At 35.7% G+C, this 5904-nt stretch overlaps 1 pseudogene; it reads left to right on the plus strand.

The window, feature by feature from the left end:
- Window positions 1-4370: 4370 nt before the first annotated feature.
- On the plus strand, window positions 4371-4982 carry LOC145281447 (uncharacterized; annotated as a pseudogene).
- Window positions 4983-5904: the final 922 nt, after the last annotated feature.

Consider the following 5904-nt stretch of genomic DNA (forward strand, 5'->3'; position numbering starts at 1 on the left):
GGAATTCTAGTTTGATTTAGAGTCATATTGAATCTTTCGATAGTTCGGATATCACCTGTGTGAGCTACATCTAAAAGTGAATCGCTGTAGTTTCTCAATTAGACTAGTTTAACCTGACCGTTGATCTTTTAATGGTTCTTCCGCTTAGCGGTTTTGTGCCCTGCCATTAACTGATCTTTTAGTGCTTCCGCCAAGGCGCATAACTAATATGCTGCTAACACTGATTATACCAGGGCCCATTAGCCAGTTCACGTTCTACATCACTCTTCCGTCATGAGTGGTCATACATGATTACCGTAGACTATATCCTCGTTCTGTCACGATTTAGGTCTGAAGTGATTTTTTCTTTTATCCGACGGTATAGCTTGTTGATTAATCCTATAGTGTTGTAACTTCTGCGTTATGACGTAAGGTTGCCATTTGTTGAGATTCAAATACTTTTCTATCACCAGGATCGGTATGATCTTCGCAGAAGTTTTGAAGTAATGAATAAAAAAAAATAGATACCAAGAATTGTAAAGCATACCTCCTGATGTATGGAAGACAGGTGGCGGCTTCAATGACATCCTTCCTAATTCATGCAATTCTGTATATAAATAAAAATGTATTCATATATGGAGGGAAGGATGCATACTTCCCTTCCCCAAGAAGGGTGACCTAAGCATACCAAGCAACTACATAGGAATAACACTTACTGAAATTGCAGCAAAAATCTACAATATTATGCTTCTCAACCGTATCCAACCGAAGATCGAAGAAGTGATCTGTAAGAACCAAAATGTATTTAGAAAGGATTGCTCTTCTACTTATCAAGTACTTACTGTTAGAAGACTAATTGAAGGAGTCAAAACCAAAAACATTGAAGCAGTAATGATCTTTGTAGATTTCTCCAAAGCATTCCAGGAAAAATTGCCAGCATATTAAAAGCATATGGCATTTCAAATGAAGTAATTAATTCTATCATGATGCTATATTAGCACACTGGAGCAATGGTCAGATAGCCAGATCGGTACACTGAATTATTCGGCATCCGCATCGGGGTTCTACAAGGAGATACACTTGCACCTTTTCTTTTCTTTGTACTTCGCACCCCTGCTGATATACCCAACACGCTAGGATTCACCCTAAATGAATCCAGTAACATACGTAATCAATAAGCACACATAACTGATGCAGATTACTCAGACGATATTGCTTTGTTCGCGAACAACACTGCTGATGCACAAACACTGTTACATAAGGTAGAAAAGTGTGTTAATGACATTAGTCTCCACATTAATGCGGATGAGACAAATTTTATGACTTTCAATGTGAAAGGAGAGATCAGGGTTCTGGGTTGGATCAACACTGAAAGAAGTCGCTAAGTTTACGTATCTCGGCAGCAACATAGCTTTCACGGAGAGAGATATCGAAATTCGCATCTCAAAAGCATGGGCCGCATGGGATTGGCTGCATTTAGTACGGACTTCGGGACTAACAAACACACTTAAAATACAGTTCTTTAGGGCAGTGGTAGAGGCTGTACTTGTTTACGGTGCTACAACCTGGATACTCACCAAAAGATTGGAAAGAAAACTAGAAGGCACAGACACCTCCGAACAGTATTAATATATCTTGGCAAAATTATCCCACGAAGCAGCAACTTTATGGCAACCTACTTACCATATCGAATACAATCAGAGAAGGACGCGTACAACTTGCTGGTCATTGTCTGAAGAGCAAGCATGAATTGGTGAGTGATGTATTGCTATGAACTCTACGACACGGACGCGCAAGCAAAGGACGACTTGGACCCACCTACATTCAGCAAATAGCGCACGACGCCAACTGTGAACCTAAAGATCTGAGGCAGCTGATGGAAGACAGGAATCTCTGGAGAGGAAGAGTCACGTTGGTCCGGGCAAGGAGCCCGTCATGATGAGGATGCTGCTGAAAAATGAGTACATTTATATTCTGTTGAGGAACAATTAGTTTATGCCTAACTGGAGGTTGAATATGGTTATAGCTGTGCTACATTTTTAAATTTAGATATACTCCTTATTGATTTAATATGGTATTTTAATGATTAATTCCTATTAACCTCTATTGATTCAGATCTGGAAACGGAGCTGATATAGTACTACTTAGTTCGCTACATCTTATCATCAGAAATGTCAATAAGAATGTAAGTGTTTTCCGAGAAACAGAAAGATAAGCGCATTTGTTTGAGAACGAAGTCAAAATTATGATATATGAGTAATTATTCAGATTTAATTCCAAGTTCAGGCAATATGATTTCAGCATCTGTTGTCATGGGTACGGAACCAGCTGAAAGATACTGCCGCTACGGAAACTGCCAGAGAGGATAGATTAAAAACGTGGCGTTATAATACAGGAGCAGGGGCGCACCATTGCCGTGCACGGCAGAGGACGGATTTTATGGAGAAAGTATTACACTCAGTATGTTAGAATAAGATAGGCACAGAATCTGCCTCTTGAGAAATACGCTAAAAATATAAGTCCACTAATATGTTTATGTGACAGTCCATATGTGTCACCAATACTCCATTGCACGAGTAAATTCTTGCTTCGTATAAATATAGGACAATGATTGGTGAGGTAAGTTTTCTTATCCGGTAGACGGGACCCATATGATTTGAGACACATTTTGTAGTAGCATCTTTCTTTAATAAATCTGAAAAGGAAATCGGTGCTGGGGCTCTAGATTATTCAATTGCTTACATATATTTTGGTACTAATTAAATGTCAAACCACATATATAAAATGAAACAGATTATGTAATTACCCAAAAGTTACGTATATAACAAGGGGCAATCTTTAAACGAAAGAAAAAACGTCTACCTTAGTGAAATCTTATGAAATCAATCCAATATACAAAGAAGTGTGTGCGCGAGTACGTATGCATGTGTATTAAAAACTGAAATAAATTTTTAAATATCACGAAGCCCTTATACGTGTTCGGCATTAAAGATGGACAATAACATGTCGAGTTGTATAAAGGGAGGTTTTACAACGCATATGCTACCCTCTCTTTTCAACATTTTCATTTAAGAGTTGATGTTGCTATTAAATTATATAAAAAGGAAAAAAAAACGCTGTCAAATAACATGGAGAGAATATCCTTTAATTACCTTTGCATATTTATTTCACAAAATAAACATTATTTATGAAATAACATTGCTCATCATTGCTTGAAGTGATTCTTTCGTATTTTTATATTCATAAGGAATTTATGCATTGGCAAAATATTGGTCAATTCCCAGCAGTTTTTATTACATTGTTGATCCTCGATGACGAGAAATGCTAATAAATAGAATTGAAAATAAATAAATAAACGCTCATGCATTTCTTCAGCTGAGATGATAGAATTCTCCGCAGTTCGAACTGGCAATTCATTTTTATTATGTAAAGCATTTTATATTTCTTACTTTTTTTATTCGATCGATTAAAATTGTCATGAATATCTAGTGGCAATCTTTACTTCTGTTTCTCTGTGTAATTGAAATATAATAATTTTACCTTCTGGAAAGATCTTTTTATATATGACTATTTCCGGCGAATGAATTAATACGAATATCCTTTCCTTTCATTTCATACTAAGATACTCCTAATATATATATATATATATATATATATATATATATATAGGTAATCTCCAAAAATACCGTTAGGGCTTACAACATGGCCGCCAGAAGAGTCACGTGATCCGGTTGATCCAAAACATGAATCGTGCAAATGGAAAACGCAGCCTTGAAGGCAAAATCTGACAAACAATCACAATTTGTTTGTATTTAATTTTTTGTTGATATAATGTTGTTATAAAAATGGGCAAACTTTGAGAAACAATCTTAGGTTGTTTTTAGTTAAAACAGTGTTTATAAAATGTATTTTATTCAGAACAAACAAGTGGTGGTCGACGGAACGCAATTGAACCATGACAATTCCTGGAATTGAACCACGACGATTCCTGAAATTGGAACTGCTACCTACCTCAGAGAATTACAAAAATATCAATGGCCCTTAACGTATCACCCTTGTTCCTCGTTCCTCGTGTTCATGACAATAACGCTATACTTGGCGAAACTATGACATTGTCTCGGCTAATGTTAGCAATGCCAGATGACGTGCACATATTGACATGGCTTGCACAGAGACGTCTGATAGCCAATTCATGCAATTGTCAAATTTGTGGGTCACCATGCGTGTTGGCTCGATATTCCGAATCCAAGGATGGTTGGAGATGGCGTTGCCGAAATGATGGATATCGTAATACAATTAGAACGAACTCTTTTTGTCAAAGAAACAACCTCAATCTAAGAACCATTGTAATAATTATGTATATGTGGAGCATGGATTTTCCACAAAAAACTATGGCAACAGAAAGTGTGGTGAGTGCCAACACAGTGAGCGACTGGTGCAACTTTTTGAGGGAAGTGTGCACTCAGTACATTGAACAAAACCCAATTCAATTGGGGGGTGTAGATGAGACCTGGACCCCAAAAGAGGTTGGAATTGATGAAAGCCATTTTTACCCTCGGAAATATCACAGAGGAACTGTCCGACGTAGCCATTGGGTGTTCGGCGCCATCGAACGAGGCTCTAAGAATTGCCTTTTGATCGAGGTTCCAGGCAGAAAACGTGAAACTCTGGTCCCTATAATTCGCCAATGGATCTTACCCGGGACTCGTATAATAAGCGATGGGTGAAGCGCTTATGCAACCGTAGCAGACATTGACTTTGGTATTTACAGCCACGATGTTGTTGTCCACGAAAGAAATTTTGTGGAGCCTAACGACGCGACTATAAATACTCAACTTATTGAAAATACGTGGATGCGAGCGAAGAAAAAACTTCGTCGTCAATTCGGTACATCAAGGGCTCTCTTCACTTCATATTTAAATGAATTTATGTGGCGTGAAAGAGTCGGCCCAAATAAATTTTGTGAGCTAATTTGTTGCATCGCCTCCATCTATTCTGTCTAAATTTAAAAAATGAAAATTAAAAATATTAGCTGTTTTTTTTTACATCATATTTTTATAACATTACATCTTAAAAAAAATGAACACCTTGTTTTAAATACTATTTTTATGAAAAACTCTGAATAAAATATTTTTTATAAACACTGTTTTAAAAAAACAAACAAACTGTGATTGTTTCTCAACAAAAAATTAAATGACCGTTCTAAATAAATTATTTATTATTATGATATTGAAAAACTGTTTTTGTACTTAATTAGTATGCTTGTTTGTCAAAGTTTGCTTTAAATTTGCGTTTTCCGGTTTCGTAATACGGCGATTCATGTTTTGGATCAACCGGATCACGTGACTCTTCTAGCGGCCATGTTGTAAGCCCTAACGGTAATTTTGGAGATTGCCTATATATATATATATATATATATATATATATATATATATATATATATAACATTATATGCACATCCATATACACTCACTCGCTCACACACATACATAAACAATATGTTTATTAACTTTGTTCGGCTTTATAAACATGCATTTCTCTTAAAGGAAATGAAGTATGCGAAAATATTTATCCTGGACGCACCCTTTGTAAGGAGCTTATTTAAATATTAATATATCACCTAATTTTCGTAACCTTATTTAAAAACCTGTCCTAAAAAGTTTCCCCTTTTTCACGTAGCCAAATAATATCTTTTAATAATACTATTCATTGAATTCCTAAATTAGATTTCTATATTTTCTTTTTTTCAAAAAATAAATTTAAAAAAATATGTTTTTGAATTTTATTTTTATATTTATAATATGGCCAGAACAACCTAGCAATAATGTTACGGTTATTTTTAGTTTCGTATTCGCCCAATGGGGGCTTCAATGTTTTCAAAATTATTACTTAGATTAAAGACCAGTTTTAGGTAAGTATATTATT

The sequence above is a fragment of the Euprymna scolopes genome, chromosome 1 (assembly GCF_053919585.1).
Source record: "Euprymna scolopes isolate OS-2025 chromosome 1, ASM5391958v1, whole genome shotgun sequence".
Taxonomy (NCBI): Eukaryota; Metazoa; Mollusca; class Cephalopoda; order Sepiida; family Sepiolidae; genus Euprymna; species Euprymna scolopes.